At 45.9% G+C, this 21,133-nt stretch overlaps 1 long non-coding RNA gene across 1 annotated transcript in view; it reads right to left on the minus strand.

Annotated features, from left to right (window-relative positions):
- Positions 1-21,133, minus strand: part of LOC309355345 — a 37,459-nt gene that overhangs the window by 12,517 nt on the left and 3,809 nt on the right. The window contains exons 2-3 of the long non-coding RNA XR_014162508.1: positions 3,011-3,074; positions 1,715-1,912 (exon numbers count right to left, since the gene is read on the minus strand). This is a non-coding gene — a long non-coding RNA (uncharacterized lncRNA). The remainder of the gene's footprint in view (positions 1-1,714; positions 1,913-3,010; positions 3,075-21,133) is intronic.

Raw genomic sequence — 21,133 nt, forward strand, 5'->3', positions numbered from 1 at the left:
GCTGACCCCTGATCTATCCCATATGTAGATAATCCCGGTGTGCTGTGTTGGCTGAAAGCCAACAGAGCAATTCTAGCTAAAAGCTGCTCCAACGACAGAGGAGGTCAAAGAGAGAGGGCGTGCTGCGTGACTTGCCTTTTCGTTACCTGGACAGGTAAGGTCACACCCACCTCTAGTCACATGCAAAAGGAAGCATGTCCCAGCCAGGAGGAAACCAGAAGTTTTCAACTGGCTGGACCAAACATTCCCCTGCATGTCCACTCTAGGAAAACACGGAATGCTGTACTTGACTGCTACTTATGTATCACATCCCACACATTTCCCTAATCAAACTCCCCACCCACCGTTTCCATTGTGCAAACTGCAGTTTTGAGGATTGGGACATGTAGATAAGGAAAACAGAGGCACAAAAAACACTGAGGGGGTCTGACGCAGTGTCTTGACATCGTGCACGCAACATCTCACAATGTCCTGATGTCACATGTGCAACGTGCACGATGTCGCTCTGCACCTGGCCCCACATTCAGCCTTGACAATGGGAGCCCCCGGTTCCCTAAAAAAAAAGTTTTAGGGGGCCCAAAGAGCCTTGCCCCCTCTGGAGCCGGCGCCTATGCAGGAAAACTTTACCACCAACCTCTTTCCTCAGCATCGTGATACCGATGTGATTCACATTTCCCCCCTTCTAGGCTGTTTCTTTTTTTAAGTGCAAGACAGATGCTATTCGTGGGTGCACGCGCGCACACACACACACTTACAATGTCTCATGTCCCAGAGGTGTGCTCAGCTTGCAGTAGCAACTGGGCTTTTAGTGTTGCAGCTCCAGCCCTCTAGATTCAATCGCAAGCTAAAACTAGATAGGCACCTGAAGCCATGATGTTTAAGGGCCTATTGAAGACATTTTTATTCCAGGTTTTCAGGGGGGCGGGTGAGGGGAGTGACTCAGCACCTATGGAATATTAACTGCCTATTTGCGGAGCAGAGATTATTTTATTGTTTTCCATAAACTCTGGTTTTTGTGTTCTTTTGAGTTTTCTAAAGATGTTTCTGTGGCTTTTAGGAGTTGGCCTCTGGCCATGATGCAGTTTCTAAACCTGTTAAATAATAAATACCAGATGAAGATAATAAAAATGGCACATGCCGCTGGGTTACTGTAAGAATTATTAAGATTACATATACAGTGGTACCTCGGGTTAAGTACTTAATTCATTCCAGAGGTCCGTTCTTAACCTGAAACTGTTCTTAACCTGAAGCACCACTTTAGCTAATGGAGCCTCCTCCTGCTGCCGCGCCGCCAGAGCACGCTGTTCTCATCCTGAAGCAAAGTTCTTAACCCAAAGTAATATTTCTGGGTTAACAGAGTCTGTAACCTGAAGCGTATGTAACCTGAGGTACCACTGTACAGTGGTAAGATAAGAACAGAAATCACGCACTGGCGGCGCGGCAGCAGCGGGAGGATCCATTAGTGAAAGTGCACCTCAGATTAAGAACGGTTTCGGGTTAAGAACGGGCCTCCGGAACGAATTAAGTTTGTAACCTGAGGTACCACTGTACTAACAACCCCACCCAATATTTAATATGATTATATCTCATTGCTATCAAAAATACTTAACAACATCTTATTCCATCCTTTTATTCTCCCAGCAGCTCAGTTACAGTAAGAGTGGTTAAACAATATTGGTTTACCAAAGGAAGCCCACAAAGAGTCACGACTTACCCAGAATTGTCTCATTTCCATTTTTTTTCCAAAAGCACCTTGTTTTCCACTTTTCACCCTGGATTGGCCCTATGATTACTTCGTTGTAGTGAAAAGTAGGTAAAAGTACAATGTCTTGAACAGGAAGTGCTGGCATCTCGTTGGAACAACTCCATTTTCCCGTAAGTATTTTGTTTGTTACACTTCTTTTCTTCCAGGCTTCTTCCAAAGAATTTGGAAATTACTTATTAGTTTCCTGCTTTTTACCTCACACAAAAAAACCCACAACACGGCGAGGTATTCTGGGTTGAGAGACAGCGATTGCTCACCGTCACTCTGGCAGCTTCGATAATACAGTGGAACCTCGGTTTTTTAGCGTCTTGGAAGCCGAACGTTTTGGAAGCCGAATGCCGAAAACCCAGAAGTAATTGCTTCCGCTTTTGAATGTGCCTCAGAAGTCGAACAGCTTCCGCTGCGTGTTTTTCTTTTTTCGCAATTGATTTTGCTGACTGCCCAATGCTCCTCAGTTTTTGAACGTTTTGGAAGTCGAACGGTCTTCAGAAACAGATTAAGTTTGAAAACAAAGGTTCCACTGTAATTGTTGTTGTTGTTATTATTATTATTTTATTTATACCCCACCCATCTGGCTGGGTTTCCCCAGCTACTCTGAGTGGCTTACAGCATATCTAAAAACATAATAAAAACATGAAACATTTTTTTAAAAAACCCCAATACAGGGCTGCCTTCAGATGTCTTCTGAAAGTTGTGTAATTCTTTATCTCCTTGACATCTGAAGGGAGGGTGTTCCACAGGGTGGGTGCCACTACCGAGAAGGCCCTCTGCCTGGTTCCCTGTAACTTGGCTTCTCACAGTAAAAAAAGAGCAGAAGATCCTCAGAGGAGGACCTTGGTGTCCAGGCTGAACGATGGGGGAGGAGACTGGGATTTGTGATGGGGATTTGAACCATGGCTTCCTAAGTCTGACCATTGAAACACAACACATTTCAAGCCCTGTGATGCAACATTCAACCGTCACAGCTTCCCCTAAAGAATCTGGGAACTGTAGTTTGCTAAAGGTGCTGAGAGTTGTCAGGGGACACTTATTTCCCTCACAGAGCTACAATTCCCAGAGTGCTTGAACTTTCAATCCCTCTTCTCAGAGAACTCTGGTATTCTGGCATTTTGAGCACAGTGCCATGTGGACAGTGCAAAAAAATGCTTTGCACAAACAGCCTTGCACAAACAGCTGTATTATTTTTAAACGATAATGTTGTTGTTTTTATCTTTCACATGCTCACACGCTGAAAGGTGAACTTACGTAATTTATAATGATGATTTATTATCTGTCCTTCATTCTAAGGTCCCAGGGTGGGCTGCACATTCTGAAATGAGATACAAACTTAAAAGACAGCCAAGTAATGCACATAAAAAGCACATATACCAGTGCAAAGTGTGCCTATAACTGAATGCATTAGTGAATATATATAAAAATGTATTGCATCCAGGGAAATTGCTTAGCAAACAAAATTGAGCATATTAAGCAAAATTGCATACAAAAATGAGCATATGAAGTGTGGAGAACTGGATTTAAGATGGGGAAAATGAGGAACTGAAATTTGCACACCTGCAGTTGCCAAGATATATTTCGGAAACAGGTTATAAAATCATGTAGGCAGACTTGTAGGATTATTTTTCTAGCCTATCATTAACCAAATATCCTCCTAGCATTAATATCAGTGGAAGATAGGCAGTTGTACAGGAACTGAGCCTAGCAAGCAGATAGACAGCACAATAGAGCCTTCAGCAAATATGTAATTTTGTGGGGAAGGATGTTTGGACAAAACATGGTATTGGGGTGTCCCCATAGTCATCTGCAAAATGTTGCATATGTATTACTAGCTGTTTCTCTAACATAAACTCTTTTGTATGCCTATAAAAGCGAAACCTGCCGTCATTTCTTTGCTACCCTTTAAACAAGCTACAATTATCAAGGCTTACGCAGTCCCTATTCTTCTGGTTCCTGGTAAATCACTGTTCTGATCTCTTTTTGTCTTTGACAAATGCTCTGTTAAAACATGGTTGGTGCAAGCAGGTAACATTTTTAAGGATCCGGTTCGCGCTTCTCATGGCCACAGAATCAGATCTGGAGGGGACATCAGAGGACATCTAGTCCAGCCCCCTGCCAATCCACTGGCATTTATATGTATGTTCACTGGAAACAAAAGGCAACTTCCTATGTTCGTATACAGTGGTACCTTGGGTTACATACGCTTCAGGTTACAGATGCTTCAGGTTACAGACTCCACTAACCCAGAAATAGTGCTTCAGGTTAAGAACTTTGCTTCAGGATGAGAACAGAAATCGTGCTCCAGTGGCGCAGCGGCAGCAGGAGGCCCCATTAGCTAAAGTGGTGCTTCAGGTTAAGAGCAGTTTCGGGTTAAGAACGGACCTCTGGAACGAATTAAGTACTTAAGATGAGGTACCACTGTACTAGAAATATCTCTATGGCCAAGCGACTGTCACTGCAAGAATTCTAATCAAAACTGGTGGCGCAGCGGTTCGGGGGGGGCGGAGGGTTACCCAATGCTCTGTTAGTGCTCATTGACTCCAGACAACGCTTACAGCTCATTCTGCTCTATTTCAGACTTTTGTGGGATTAAGAAATAAGCCACCAGCTCCAGCCTCGTAAGTCATCCTTGATATGAGAGTAAAGGGCTGGTTGCAAGAATGTGGAGACTTCTGTGCTCTTGCCACCCACAGCTAGTAGCATTAACAATAACAAGGGTTATCAGAAAACACAAACAATTTCGCACCCACACAGAGAGTCAAGTCCCACCCATCTGGCTCTAGGGATTTCCCCAGGGAAAGTTCCCTTCTCCTGTCCATACTTTCTCCTTACACCCACACAGAGCAAATATTGATTCCCTGAGATGGTGACAGCCATCTAACCTGAACTCCTACGTGTTCAGCCCCTAAGCTTGGCTGCCCACCCCACTTCCATTATTTCCACCAAACACGGCCCTTTTATTGTCTGACAGCCAACATACTATTTCCCTTTAGAGCCCACTCAGAGCACATTCTTTCCTTCAAAGAATCCTGGGTGCTGTGGTTTGTAAAGGGTTGCTGGGAACAAGAACTCTGCGAGGGGCAAACTACCATGCCCAGAATTCTTTGTGGTGGGAAACGTGCTTTGAATGTGCTTTAAAGGTATAGTAAGGGATGCGGGTGGCGCTGTGGGTTAAACCACAGAGCCTAGGACTTGCTGATCAGAAGGTCGGCAGTTCGAATCCCCGCGACGGAGTGAGCTCCCATTGTTTGGTCCCAGCTCCTGCCAACCTAGCAGTTCGAAAGCACGTCAAAGTGCAAGTAGACAAATAGGTACCACTCTGGCGGGAAGGTAAATGGCGTTTCTGTGCGCTGCTCTGGTTCGCCAGAAACGGCTTAGTCATGCTGGCCACATGACCCGGAAGCTGTACGCCGGCTCCCTCGGCCAATAAAGCGAGATGAGTGCCGCAACCCCAGAGTCGGTCACGACTGGACTTAACAGTCAGGGGTCCCTTTACCTTTAAGTATGCACCCTTATTTTCCTTACGGGGAGGAGAGAATGCACAGAGGTCAGAAGCCTGTCAGAAGTCAAGTCTCTCCTTGTGACATAACCTCCTGACCCCGGAGTCTTGTCCCTTAATCCCCCGTAAGCCCCCAGTGAGAGGCAGCTGCTTGTGGTTATATTAAGATGAGCATAGGAGCCAATTCCTAGGGGCTGAGGGGTCTGCACCCCCCTCAATAAATTATTTGAGGGGGCTGCTCCCACCAGTTGATGGTCATTGCCATTCAAATAGCGTGTGTGTGTCACATCATGCGATTGATTATGCAGGGCAGGGCTTACCTGGGTCGCCAACGTGATTTTTCCCAGAATCACGTCCCCCTTTCCCCCCCTTTTTTGGCTACACATGCAAAACTGAATGTCCACAAGTTAATTTGGCATAAATTGCGGGCTTACTGTATTTCAGTTTAATTTAGGCCATTGGAGCTCTGGTCTGCTCTAAGTAATAGAAAATATTCTATATTATTCAGGAGATTCCAGAATACCTGTCCTGTTGAGCATTTGCCAGAAGGGAGAATAGATGGCAACAGCATTCATTTGGATTTGTTTGCAGGGAGATTAGATGACGTTGCCTCAAAGCAAGTGTCACATCCCACACCTTTCAGAGCATTTCCCCATCCTTTCCCTTATCACAAAAAGTCTGATTTTGGAAAGGGTGGGAGTGCTGCTGTGCAGAACCTCCACATCAACGATAACTGTGCAACCTGGATTTGCCAGTTTGTGGCTGAATCCCACCCCAAAATAGGGAGTGTGGAAACACACCCTGAGTGTATTAAGAAGAGCATCTTTCCCAGAGATCATGAGAATTTGAGAATTCCACTCTCTTCTGTGCTGGACAGCCCAAAGAACTCTGGCTGGCTTACTTAGTGACTGAGACGAACAAGAGGAATAGGAACATTTGCAAGATTTCCCCTCTTCACCCTGCTGCTAAGACCTGCAAATAAATCCTGTCATGTTTGGCTTGTTTCCTTTCCTATTTTTGCGCCACAAATTTTAATGCGATTTTGATGCTATGTTTTCAACAATTTGTGATTGCATTGAGAAAAAAAAATGCCATCGGCCCTGGATCTGGCAGCGGTCACATTTTGCGAAGGCTGTTGCTGCCCAATGGAAATTAGCAGACGTGTTCAGTCAACAATTATCTAGGACAGAGCAAGGGGAGGTCCAAAAGGTCTTCATATATCATCCTTTCGAACAGCAACAGCAACAAAGAATAGAGAGGTCTTTCACAAGGTTATTCTTGCAAAAGATCACAAGACCTCTGCTTTTTAAATTTTGCATGGAGGTGTAATTGCCCTTGTTGTTGTTGTTCAGTCATTTAGTCGTGTCCGACTCTTCGTGACCCCATGGACCAGAGCACACCAGGCACTCCTGTCTTCCACTGCCTCCTGCAGTTTAGTCAAACTCATGCTGGTAGCTTCAAGAACACTGTCCAACCATCTCGTCCTCTGTCGTCCCCTTCTCCCTGTGCCCTCCATCTTTCCCAACATCAGGGTCTTTTCTAGGGAGTCTTCTCTTCTCATGAGGTGGCCAAAGTATTGGAGCCTCAGCTTCAGGATCTGTCCTTCTAGTGAGCACTCAGGGCTGATTTCCTTAAGAATGGACATGTTTGATCTTCTTGCAGTCCAAGAGTCTCCTCCAGCACCATAATTCAAAAGCAAGGCAGTGATCCATGAAGGGGGTAATTGCCCTATCAGGAGATAATTCTAGAAAGGACTTCCCCCCCATCGCCAGCCATTTCCCCATAGAAGGGAAAGTTGGAGTTGGAGACTACCAGGGTCTACGGCTTGGCTGAGTTCCAAGGGCCAGCCATAAGAACAAACATGACTGTGGCAAGCAGCCTCTGACTTGCACTTGTCCCATGCCTAGATAGTATGGGGCTGAGCAGTTTTCCCCCTTGCCCCATGTTTCTTCTGGCACGGGTATGAGTGGCTATGCCCTTGCCGCCGCCCCCCCTCCGATCCCTGACCCTGTCTTGTTTAGATTCAGCTTTTCTGCACCCTCTACACCCTGAGGTCCATCCATGCATGGGGGGGCCAGACCTGTGTTGAACGCTGCGCTCTGCCAGCAACACCAGCCCCCTTCCTCCCCCCTCCTGCTCCCCCTTTGCCACCATCTCTCCCTCCCAACTCCTTGGCCACAACTTTCTCCCAGATTCCTCAACCTCCCAGATGCTTTTCCTAACCCCAGACCCCCACAGGGACCCTGTGGTGAGGCCAGAAAGAGGGAGGGGGGCCCACAGCTTTGCAACATGGCCCACTGTTGACCTTGAGGGGGGGGACTGTGTCTTGAGTTTGGGCACTTTCTCTTGCTTCTTAGAAAAGGCATGGGAAGTACAGTACCCAGGGTCAGGGAAGGTCTTGGAGAAGGCAATGGGAAACCGTCCCCAGGCGACCCTTAAGTGGGCTGTGTGTGGTATGCCAGTACCCCACATCTCAAGCCCCTCGTGTCAGGACTGGGAATATCTCTTGCCAGGAACCCTGAAGGGCTGCTTCTGCCATGTAAACCAGGTATTTTCAGACCCCTGGACCCACTTTTAACCCAAAGCATGCATTTGTGGGACCCATTTATTAATTTTCCCTCCCTCCATATATTTTCATGGTGGCAATGCTCCTGTTTGGACCTGCCTTGGGCCAGGCCACAACCCACCCATTCAAGACCAGTGGAAGCTGGATATGCCAATGGTCAGTGGCATAGCGTGGGGGGTGCAGGGGGGCCGGCCGCACCGGGCGCAACATCTGGGGGTTAGGGTTAGGGGGCGCAAATCCACGGGTTAGGGGGCACAAATTACTTGCCTTGCCCCGGGTGCTGACAACCCACGCTACGCCACTGCCAACGGTCTCTGATGCAGAGGAAGTCGGAGATTCCTGTGTCCCTAAAGGGCTTGTGTGGGGAATCATAGGGCAGGAGGTAGGGGGATTTTAATGGTTTTGAAGAAGCAATTTAATTAATGGACTCTAGGAAATAGGAAGTGGCAGATCATTGGGTATGGCTAAGAGGGAAGAGCGTGTGTGTTTTTTTTGTGACAAGAACAATGGAGTTATAGGACTCCTGAGATTTGCGAGAGCAGAACATTTGGAACCTGTGGGAAGGGGAAATGCTTGAGAGGTGGTGTTGTGTGTGGTCTAGTGTTGTCTAGGTGGTGTCTAGTGTTGTGTGTGTGTGTGTGTTGAGTTTGTGGGAAATTCCCTCATTGTCTGTGTGTATGAGTTTGTGGGAAATTCCCTTATTCCGAATAGGATTCCTCACAAGAAAAGGGGAAAGTTGATAGCTTTGTAGATGCCAAATCCTAAATCCCTGGATCCGGCAAATTTTAAAATATAAGCCAGGTTAGCCCAGGTTAGCTTCCTGATGAGGTAAATCGCTTGAGTAATGGGCCATTAAGAGAACAAAGGGGACTCTGTGCTAGATACCAAAAGGGTCCTCTCTCAACTTGCAGGTAGTGAGAAGAACAAAAGCCAGTTTTCTAGCAGAACTTGGCAGGGGTGTGACTTAGAAGCAAAGCTGAAAGCTGAGAGCAAGGCTTGCTTTCTATTTGAATCCAAGGCTGCTTGAAGAATCCAAGGGAGAAACAAGACCCATATATATCTTTAAGGTATATGGTAAATAATCCATATACCCTAAAGACATCACAGGCTCCTCTGTGCCTCATTCCCAAAAGGAAACATAAACAATATGTATGCGTGAATAGCTCAGTCGGTAGAGCATAAGATTGTAGATCTCGGGGTTGTGGGTTCGAGTCCACGCTGGGCAAAAGATTTCTGTATGCTCAGCGCTAACCCTCGCCCTTTCCGAGATCGCACGAGCCGCTCTCCTTCTGGCCGATTGCTGGGACACGTGGAGAGGCGGAACCGAGCCCCGGAGCGCGGCTTGGGCTCGTGGCTGCGGAGCCCCTGGGGCGGGCGAGTGGGGGCGTCCCGAGGTGCGGGGAAATCTGTCTCCCCCCCCCACCGCGAATATTTGGGGACGGGGGTGCGGGGGAGCGAGGAGGGGCGTCACCCCGGACCAAGCCCTCCCCCTTCGGAAAGACTTTCACTTTCGCCTAAACAAAACCCAGGCAGCCTGGTCCTCAGGCAACTGCTTTCTCGTGGGGTTCGCGAGCATGTGAGAAGCCCGAACGACGCTGGGGAGAAACCCCCCCTTCCTCCGCCCTCCCTCTAAACCTCGATCGTTCATAGGTAAGTTAGGGCGTTATGGGAAATACTAGCTCCCCTCTTCGCTTCAGCGAAGGGTCGGCACTGACTGGCAGAGGCTCTCCGGGCGTTTTCCCGATCCCTTGCGCCTTACCTGGGCAAGATGTCAGGATTCGAACCCGGCGCCTCCCGCGTGCGTGGCGCCCTGGCTAGCGCGGCAAGGGGATCGGCGCAGGGGGAAAATCGAGAGGGGGGGACCTGGCGCTTCCAACCTTGGCTTCCGCGCTTGCAGAGGGAGCCCCCAAGCGCCAAGACCGCGGAGGCTTCATCATGGAATCACAGAATTCTACAGCGGGAAGGGACCTCTAGGGTCATCTAGTCCAACCCCCTGCAACGCAGTAATATTTTGCCCAATGGGGGGCTCGAACCCGCGGCCCTGAGGTGAAGAGCCTTACGCTCTGCCGACTGAGCTGCTCTCTCACTCCTTGTGGTTCTTTCTCAGCTTCACGATCATTTATGGATTTATATCCAGCCCTTGTATCAAGGAGGTGCCTATATAGGTGTTTGCAGGGGGGGGGCAGAGAGAAGGGCCTTCAATGGGGCAGGGCTTAAAGGTAAAGGGAGCTAGTGGGGAGAGACCCCTGCCTGAAATCCTGGAGGGCTGCTGCCGGTCAGTGTAGGCACCACTATGGTAGATGGGGATAGTGGACCTGGCAGCATGTTCTGAAAGGGATGGTAAAAAGTGACAGGTGAAATTAAGAAGTTGCCTCTGCTCCCCACTTGAAGAGTCGCTCGGAGGGCTGGGAATTGTCTGGCCTGTAAGGTCAGCACCCTTAAAAAACTACAGTTCCCAGAATCTTTCCAGAGGCGCCCTGGGTGTGCTCTAAATGCACAGTGTGGATGGGACCTATCTCTGGAAGTGGACGGCTTCAGCGGCTTGTTTCAGACTGACGTGGAACTGACTCCCTCAGGAGGTTGTGGAGGTTTCTAAGCAGAGGTTGGATGGCCATCCATCAGGGATGCTGTAGCTGAGATTCCTGCATTGCAGGGGGTTGGACTGGATGACCCTTGGGGTCCCTTCCAACACTATGATTCTATGATCAAGCCTTTCCCAGCCCTACCTGGAAATGTCAGGGGCTGAACCCAGGACCTCCTGCATGCCAGTCAGGCGCTCTCCCACGGAGCCACAACTCCTCCCCATGTGCTCAAGCCAGGCTACTGCTTTTATTGGCTCTCTCTTGCTTATTCAATAGAGAGGTGCAGAAGCAGCCCGGACAGTTCTGCACACTGCCGCTCTCCCATCCACACACAAAACCATCCTGCCAATTGAAGCAGCGCCTCTGCGCTGTCTCGGGGTCTAGCCTGCGGCATCTTTGCCATGCGGTCCTAGTCCAGTTCAGCAGAGATCAGAGGGTTGGCAGTAGCATGCCAGATTCGCACAGGCAGCCCTGAATCTTGGGAACCGCGGGCATATCAGAACACGCCCTCTGCCGCCAGCTGACTTATCAAAACGTGCTTTCTCTAAACCAAATGCGTGCAAGCAGAGAAAAAGCAAGGAATGATCCATGCCTCTTGAGAAAGTGGATGGAACTTCCCCTTCTCCTTTTATAAACACTGGAACTTGTAGACATTCAACAGAGATGACAGTGGGGTGGGGTTGGACTAGATGACCCTTGGAGTCTCTTCCAACTCTGTGATTCTGTGTGGGAAGATCCAGGACAGATGAAAGGAAGTACGTCTTCATGCAGGAGAGAGGAAAATGTGGGTGGAATGGAATGGAGTATCCTGGAAGTGAGCATGGCTGACTAGAATCTAGAAGAAGCCCAGGGCCCCTCCAGATGTGCTGTGGGTTGTGTACTCATGATAGTATCAGCAGTTGGTTATACTCCATCTCGCTTTCCATACAGCTTGTACCTGCAGTGGTTTTGGGGTGGACATATACTGCTTTGTTTCCTATTAGTGCATGTTCTAGAGTCTAGGACAGGGTCAGCAAACTTTTTCAGCAGGGGGCCGGTCCACTGTCCCTCAGACCTTGTGGGGGGGCCGGACTATATTTTTTTGGGGGGGGGAATGAACAAATTCTTATGCCCCACAAATAACCCAGAGATGCATTTTAAATAAAAGCACACATTCTACTCATGTAAAAACACCAGGCAGGTCCCACAAATAACCCAGAGGTGCATTTTAAATAAAAGGACACATTCTACTCATGTAAAAACACGCTGATTCCCGGACCACCCACAGGCCCGATTTAGAAGGCGGTTGGGCTGGATCCAGCCCCAAGGCCTAATTTGCCTACCCATGGTCTAGGAGATGCACTAATTCAGGCATAGGCAACCTCGGCCCTCCAGATGTTTTGGGACTACAACTCCCATCATCCCTGACCACTGGTCCTGTTAACTACAGATAATGGGAGTTGTAGTCCCAAAACATCTGGAGGGACGAGGTTGCCTATGCCTGTCCTAGAGCTTCCTGCTGAAATCCTGCAACTTTTCTGACTTCTCCTTCATTGGAGGTTTTGAAACAGAGTCTGGATGGCTCTTTAGCTGTGATTCCTGCATTGCAAGATGTCCCTTGTGGTCCCTTCCAGCTCTGTAATTCTGCGGTTCTATGAAACGTTCTGGTTTTGTTTTGGTGGCCCCACTTTTGTTGCATTGTGGTGCAAGAGTGCCTCTCCAGATGGCAGTAACAGGGGGGAAGCAATTGCAGAACGATGTGGAATGCACTGTGATTGCATACCTGGGCAATTTATGTAGCGATTGTTTCAGTTTGTGTGCTTTTTGGTGCCTTTCATTTATTGCTTATTCCTTTTGTTATGCTTGCAATTATGTGAATCTTGTTATGTTATAAGCTGCCTTGCGCATGGTTTTAACTATGAAATAATCTGATGGTGATGATGATGAAACCCACAGGAAATGCACTGGGGAGGGTGAGATAAAGCTTGTTTTGACACATTCTCTAGCCTCTCCACAAACAAATCAGAATGGATGTTCATTAAATAGCCCATGTTGTCTGATCTCCCTGTGAACAAACCCAGATGAATGTTCAACAAACAGGTTGTCTGGAGACGCCCAATGGCACGTTGCAGAATATACCTTGTTATATACCTCACTCATACTGCAAGATTTGGTTGCAGGTTCCATTTGTTGTATGGTCAAGCTATTGGGTTGGCAGCCTCTTAAGAATAATGCTGGATCCTGACTGTGCAGTCGTATCCTGGAATCCTGGGAACTGGACGTTGCTTAAGCATTCTTGGAATTGTAGCGCTGTGAGGGGTAAACTGCAGTTCCCAAGATTCTTGGGTGGGGGCCTTCTGCTTTACATGTATGGTGTGTTCATGGCAGGGGCGCCGACTTGCCTCCCACAATGAGGGGGCGCGGTGATGTGACGTGTCACGTGATGCTGCTGGCATGCACCAGGCTGGGACAAGCAAAAGCAGACACGCTTGTCCCAGACACCGCCTGGCTCCTGGGCTGGGGCTGGGGCACACTGAGGGCTCCTGGCAGTGGCAGGGGGTGGTGGCCCCCTCCATATTAGGGGGCACCACGCCCTGCCAAAAAATATTGGGGTGCTGAATCCCCCTTCACCCCATATACCTGGTGCCACTGGTTCACAGACTTGCAGAATGGAGGGCAGAACACTTGCATGCCATGTAAACAGCTAGGACCTGCAATAAAATGTTGTGGTTTGGGGCCCTCTCCCCCAATTTTCCGTTCCCCCTCTGACACCGTTTTCAGTTCATCCTTCCCCCAGCAGTCAGTCTGTAGTCACTGAGCATGCTTAATCCTGGGGTCCCTGCTCTTACAGATTGATTTCCTCAAGTATTTTTTTGTACTATTGCATACCTGGGGATTCCCCTGACACATTCCTCTTGCTTTTTGCGGCTTTGACCACATAAGCAATGGCACTCATGCACGCATGAACATGAGAAACAGAAGAAATTTGATGCACCTGTATTTTTTTCATTTGGTTGCTTGTGCACCACATCCTTCCCCTAGGGAGCTTAGAGCAGTCTAGATAGGGGTGGTGGTTGTTATTTATCCTCCTAACGACCCTGTGAGGTGGGCTAGCCTGAGCTAATTGTTGTGGGAGCCCCATGGATGTGTGAGGACTTGGAACCCCAGGAAGTTCAGTACCCTGTTTCCTGCTACACTACACAGGCTTCCTAGCCATCTGGCTACTTAAAATATAGCAGAGTGGTGGATTATCCTTCCCCATTCTTTTCAGTGCATGGATATGGGTGAAATATTCACTGTCATCTTAATATTTCTGACTATTCAGCCAGAATCCATTCAGATGGATGGATGGTCGGTCATTGTACTCTCAATGTGAGCTAATGGGATTCCCCCACTTTCCTTCCTCTTCTTTATTTAACGTGTTATAAACAATTCATTTAAAAAGAATAAGCTAGTCTCATGCAGAAAGGTAGAACCTAAATCCGCTGCCCCCAGGGCTATCAGTGGGCCTTACGTGGAAGATGGGATCAGTACAGTGGTACCTTGGTTCTCAAACAACTTGGAACCCATATACTGTACTGCAAACCCGGAAGTAAGTGTTCCAGTTTGCGAACTTTTTTTGGAAGCCGAACATGCTCCGTTTTGAGTGTTACGCTTCCGATTTGAGTGCCACACTTCCGTTTTGAGTGTTACGCTGAGGTTTGTCTATTTATTTTATGCTTTTGTTTTTTGTGTGTGTGACTGTGTGGAACCCAGTTCAGCTACTGATTGATTGATTGATTGATTGATTTTGTGACTGCAGTACATTGTTTATTGCTTTCATTTTATGGATCAATGGTCTTGTTAGATAGTAATGTTCATGTTAAATTGCTGTTTTAGGGGTTGTTGTTAAAAGTCTGGAACAGATTAATCCATTTTGCATTACTTTCTATGGGAAAGTGCGCCTTGGTTTTAGAACGCTTTGGTTTTGGAACGGACTTTCCGAATGGATTAAGTTTGTGAGAACCAAGGTACTACTGTATAACTCTGGATACCAACTGGGGTGAGGGGGGCAAACAGCATTTGTGCTTCTTCCACGCTATTGTTTATTTGTTTATTAATACCCTGCCTTTTCCCCTCGGTTGGACTCAAGGCGGCTTACATATAAAAATAAGAACTGCTAAAACCTTTTTTTAAAAATTGAATATTGATAGGCATAAGACTAGGGACGCGGGTGGCGCTGTGGGTTAAACCACAGAGCCTACGGCTTGCCGATCAGAAGGTCGGCGGTTCGAATCCCCACAACAAGGTGAGCTCCTGTTGCTTGGTCCCTGCTCCTGCCAACCTAGCAGTTTGAAAGCACGTCAAAGTACAAGTAGATAAATAGGTACCACTCTGGTGGGAAGGTAAACGGCATTTCTGTGCGCTGCTCTGGTTCTCCAGAAGCGGCTTAGTCATGCTGGTCACATGACCCGGAAGCTGTACGCCGGCTCCCTCGGCCAATAAAGCGAGATGAGTGCCGCAACCCCAGAGTCGGCCACGACTGGACCTAATGGTCAGGGGTCCCTTTAAATTTTACTAGGCATGAGATAATAAAACTCTTCGGGGTTGAAGGAGAATCCCTCTTCTGCTGCTGGCTGTCAGTGTACATTGGAATGGTGATTCCACACTGTCTCCAGAAATATCCAGCGATGTACATCTGCGGGGTTGGTGAGAGTGGAATGGGGCGTGTGTCTGTGTGTGTGTTTGTGTGTGTTTGTGGTTTGACCTGAGGAGAAGGCGGTGCCGATAAAGCAAACACCCCCTCCCACCACTTCCTTGTTGCGCTAAAGCTTTGCAAAACAGTGGAGATGTCTCGCTGTTGAGATGCCTCGCTGTTACTGTTTGCAGAGCTCTCAGCAGCTCAGCTCAACCAAGAGGGATTCCATACACCCCCTTCTCTTCTTCATAGGAGTTAGGGAGCTGCTGCTTTCGGAGCTGTCCCTATGTGTCATTCAGCGCCAAGCTGCACCTGATCTGGAGTTAGGAATGTGTGTGGGACCGGGGAATTGAAGCTCGTTCACATTTAAAGGCAAACATACCTCCTTTGTGCTTTCCTGCGCCCAGCCGCCTTTTGAAATCTGCAGCTCTCCGAAGCTTGCAGTACCGTTATCCAGCTAAGCAACGTGTACGAAAGATGCATCTGCTAAGGTTAGGTGTGCATGAAAATAATGTGCCAACAAAAAAACAAAACAAAAAAACCACAACCAAAAGAGCGGAAATCACTTTGCACTTTGGGCAACCTTGCACATAAACGTTTGCACATTTGGAGACATTCGCACTAGAATGCTGATGAATTGTCACTGTTTTTAAAAAAGCAAAACTATTGCGGAAACGTGGGGGACTGAACTTAAGACTGGAAAAACAAGAAACTAAAATTAATTCGTTTATTCCTGCCGGGAGACACTTTGTATCCATACTTCATATTAACTCATTTATTTGGTTTTGTGTTCACCACTTAATGGATTTTTTTAAATACACAGTTTATAAATTCTTCTAAACAAGCAAATAACATAAAGGGAAGGAGTTTAGAAAATGCATATTGCATTAGCTCATGGGGTGGACGACCAGCCTGTTAATGGGGTTGGGGAAGATGTGAGAAGAAGAGAGTGGTTTAACCCTCTTGCACTGAGCCTTGGAGAGCTTTGCAAAACACCAAGATCTTTTGCAACTAGGTGCAACACGTGGACCAAACGTCTCCCCTCTACTTGGCAGCTGAAGAAATGGGTTTTATAAGCATCAATTGCTTATTCTATGTGCAGCAAGGAAGTGAGAGTTGGGAAACTGTTAGAATAATGGAGGAAGGGACTGGAACTTAAAAGCAGAAGAGCCCTGCTGATATTGCTGATCCTGTAAGACCATAGCCCTGTCAGCATAATAAAATTTGCAAAAAAAAACCCATAACCCAGCAATAACCACCACCCAAAACCAGCTAGCTATATTAGCATTAGATTAGTGCGAGGCTGTTTGTCAGTGTGAATTGTAGGAGTTGTGTATGGAGATGTTATGATCCTAAGGATGGAAAATCTCGAGAGGCAGCAATGTCTCTGAAAGAAATTCTCAATCACATTTATGGTTTTTATTGATTGATTGATTGATTGATTGATACTTATTCAATGATATACAAAAAATACATACCCATTAGAAAGGTTTTTTATGTTATACTGAGATAAAACAGCTACTTAGAGAGCAAAATCAGAAGGAAGAAAAGACAAGGAAAGGAGAAACCTAAAGTATGAGAAAGCAAGAGAAAAGGAAAATAAAGGGGGGGAAACTAAAGAAGGATAAAGAAGAAAACAACAAAAGGATTTCTGGTTCTCTGTCCTTGTAGCTACAGTATTTTTTTCAATCTTCAAATCCAGTTACTACAAGTTCATTTTCTCTTTCATGCAAAAAGTCCTTAAGAAATTTCCTTTCCTTAACAAATATCAGTAATGATTTTTCTCTAATTAAACATGTTAACTTTGCCATCTCAGCCAAGTCCAATAGCTTTATAGTGGGCAGGGCTGTGTCTTTCCATCTTTGTGCATATAGCAGGCACGTCCAACATCCAACAGGTTGCCATCCACCATCCAATATTAAAAAAACTGGCCAGACAGGATATAGCAAGTCATTGGAAAAATGCAGAAGAGCTAAGGGTGAACCAATGGAGGAAAAATTGAATAATATTATAATTTTAGAATACTGTATTTAACTGTGAAGATACACAGGAGGAAAGGGTTTAAGGTCAGTGAGAAAGAGGAGGATTGGTTTGAGAAGATATTGAATTATTTGGGTAGATTTGAACAATTTGGGGCAATTAAAATGTTAAAAGTTAAATAAACCTTGTGGAGTGAGGAGTGTTAATGTATATAGAATTGTACATATGGTTGATTTGAATATGTTATTATTAATTATGTATACTCAATCAGCCGCCTGGGGGGTTTCACTGTTGGGTTTTGGTTGTTGGTAAAAGAAATGGGGCAGAATGTGGCCTTAAGTGGGACTTAGTTCTGGGTAAGCATGCATAGAATTGCACTGTAAGATTTCTTGTTATACTAAAAATGGTAATGTATTAAGTTTTGTATATATAATTCTCTTAATTTCTGTTTACGTTATGCGGATAAATTACAATCTTTGTGATGGAATTTTGTGCACTTCTAATCAGGTGCCTTATTGATCTAAGTCCTGTACAGTGGTACCTCGGGTTGCATACGCTTCAGGTTACATACGCTTCAGGTTACAGACTCTGTTAACCCAGAAATAGTGCTTCAGGTTAAGCACTTTGCTTCAGAATGAGAACAGAAATCGTGCTCCGGTGGCGCGGCAGCAGGAGGCCCCATTAGCTAAAGTGATGCTTCAGGTTAAGAACAGTTTCAGGTTAAGTATGGACCTCTGGAACGAATTAAGTACTTAACCTGAGGTACCACTGTATTTGCTACGACAGTAAACTGCAACAGATGGACCCCGCAACAAAAAAAATACACCTCACCTCACAGAGTGTTTGTTGTGGGGGAGGAAGGGAAAGGAGAATGTTAGCTGCTTTGAGACTCCTTAAAGGGAGTGAAAGGCGGGATATCAAATCCAAACTCCTCCTCCTCCTCTTCTTCTTCTTCTTCTTCTTCTTCTTCTTCTTCTTCTTCTTCTTCTTCTTCTTCTTCTTCTCCCAAAAAGCAAGAGTTCTGGCTTCAACTGAACAGTAACCTTTAAAATCTGCTGTATCCACAGAGAGCATGAGACTCTTAATCTCAGAATTGTGGGTTTGAAGCCTATTATTATTATTGCATTGCATTGCAGGGCGCTGGATTAGATGACCCCCAGGGTCCCTTCCAACTCCACAGTTCTATGACTTTATGATTCTGTGTGTTCGTATCCAGTATATTTTAGCTTTTTTTTTTACATCCCCCCCAGACATGATAAAATGTCTCTTCATGTTCTTGTCATTTTCCAGCAAACATTTGAAATGTCTTTATACATTCTGAATAGTTTCTCAGGAGTTGAATACCAATTGAAATCAACAAACCCGAGTTCATCCAGGCCATGGACTTCAGTGGCTATAATCTGAATAGGATTAGCATTGACTCCCAACCCCTAGTGCAGAAGCAGCTTTGGAGGCATCTGGGTCTTTGCTGTGAGCAACAATAGTCTGGGATGGATGGGCCTTTGGTTTGACCCAGGTCTCTTCAGTTTTACGCCTCTTTCCTGGATAGTAGCAGAATGCACATGGAATCTCATCCCATTGTGCCAACATTTGGCAGCAACCTGCAGACTAAATTTCATCTGTTATTCTGTTTGGCCGAGTTTGGAGAGAGGTTTACCAGGTGGCCAGGTAAGGAAGAGATCACGCAGTGCTCCTGTATCATTAATAGTTGTGTTAAAGAAGGAATTTCAGTAGCTGTACCTTGTCCCTTTTCTTATTTGCCTCTGGTGGCCCTGTCAGGTAGACACCCATTCCCCCTGCACGGGCATGACTTAACTGAAAGGCATTCTTCTCCGTTCCAAATCCTTATTTAGCTTTCACCCTCTTTTCCTGCCCTGCACCCCAAATCATTTGTGGCTTTTTGGTATCCTTCTTAAATTGGTTTTGGAGTTGCCACCCTTGGTTCACCCAATTTTTTAAATGGGGAATTCACATGATGTCATTTCCCACCTATTGTATTCCAGTCATTCCCCCCCCACACACACACACGCACACACCTAATTTGTGGCAAGGTAAACAGCTTAAAATCCTGCCATTGTGTACTGGCAAAGTGCTATTACGGCTTTCCAAGAAGGGCCAGAGATCACTGATAAAAGCTTTGTATGCAGAAAGTCTCAAGTTCACTTCTGGCATCTTCTGTTTAAAAAGGAACAGATGGCAGCGTACAGAAAGGAAGGGGTGAGGAAGCTTCGTTTATTTTTCCATTAAAGGCCATAGGAAAGTCAACCAGGGGCTGTGGAAAATGGTGGGTGGAGTTAGAGCCAGTGGTGGGTGGAGTCAGAGCCCCAAGTGGGTGGGGTCTGAAACAATGCAGGATTGCATAGCATTGTAATGTATTGTTCTATGTGCCTCCCCATATCTCTCTCTGTGGGCCTAATAATAATAATCACAACAACAATCTTTCAAATCTACTGATGATTACAGCTGCCTCTGCTATGCTTCCTCAACTGGAATCTACGTTAGCAAAAGGTTAGCAAAAGCAAATGATTAACATCCGGGCTATAATAAATGAATTAATTGTATGCTCCTCTGTTTGCTGTATGAGTCTTCTCATCGCTTGCTAGTGGGACAATCTATAAAACCCTATGCTCTAGTCTTCTAACCCACTAATAAGTCCCTGTTCCAAATTTACAGTGCAATCCAGGAGCCCTGTCTCTGTTTTACTTCCAAAGACACCTGTGATTCTGTTTGGGTGTTGATCTTCTTTATCTCTTTTACTCAGTCTATGATGAGGATAACATGCATGTGCTACACATACAAAAAAAACTCAGAGTGTAAGAAAGCAAATTAAAACAAATGGTGCAAATAAAGTAGGCAACTTATTTAACAACAACAACAACCTGCCCTTCATTCAAAAGCCCCAGAGAGGATTACAATTTAAAAAAACAGTTAAATAAAGAAAAACAGTTTTAAACAATTTACAATTACAGAAGTAAGGTGGGCCTTAAAAATATTCATCTCAGTTGTCAAAAGCCAGGGTAAAGCAGTGTATCTTTAGGCTGAGGGCCACTTGTTACTCACAGACCACAACATCCACATTCTAGCATTGTTGTTGTTGTTGTTGTTGTCATCATTATTATTATTATATTCAATTTATATACTGCCCTTTATCAAAAGATCTCAGGGCAGTTTGCAACATTAAAAACACATTTTACGGTGCATCAATAATAAAAAGGTCCTTTCCTTCTAGCCGTGGCAGTTTTAATCTGAAATCTTAGGCTCAGTACTGCGCCCAGAGCTCAGAAACTGCTCGCGCTAATGGAATTCCCTGTCGTAAAACGCGCCTAGAACAATGGGAGTTTCAAATGCTGCCTCTTCCACTGTCAAACAGCTCTTACTTTCAGAAAGTTTTTTCTGAATGTTTAGTCGGAATCTCCTTTCTTGTGACTTGAAGCCGTTGCTTCGAGTCCAACCCTCCAGAGCAGGAGAAAAGAAGCTCCAGTTTGCTTACTCATATATAGAATTTCTTACTTGGCTGGGAAGTCCCTATTTTAGTCCTGGAAGACGCATGTTGGACAGGATGTTACACTGGCAGGGCTTGGACCTAATGTGAGCAATTAACTGTGGTTACGGAAATTAAGGTGTGCACAAGCTGTTAAACCAACCACAATCAAGAAACAAACCGCAGACACCAGGCTTGGGTTCCCAATTGTGGTTTATTTAGGAGAATAAGTAAGAGAATGCTATGATTCAGATTAAATATTAAACCTGCTACTCCTTTGTTCTTTCCATTGGAAGGATGGATGGAAGGCTTTGCCAATTTCAGTCCCCAAGTTCACATTTTTTCCAATCTTAAATTCAGTTTTCCACGTTTTGCAGCAATTTTTGCAAGCAATTATTTCCCCTAACATAATAACCTTTTATATGTTATTTTCCACAAACTTCTTCATTGTTATACACACTTAATATATGTGTTTTTGCAAGCATTGTTTGGTTGGACAGCTGCATGGCAAGGTGTGAATTTTGAAGGACAGCAGTTTCCCAGTTTGCAATTTCTCTGTGCAAATTTGCAAAATGGATTCAGCTTTATAAATGCACCCTCTTCTCACAA

Source organism: Podarcis melisellensis (assembly GCF_964234715.1).
Source record: "Podarcis melisellensis genome assembly, chromosome: 13".
Classification (NCBI taxonomy): domain Eukaryota; kingdom Metazoa; phylum Chordata; class Lepidosauria; order Squamata; family Lacertidae; genus Podarcis; species Podarcis melisellensis.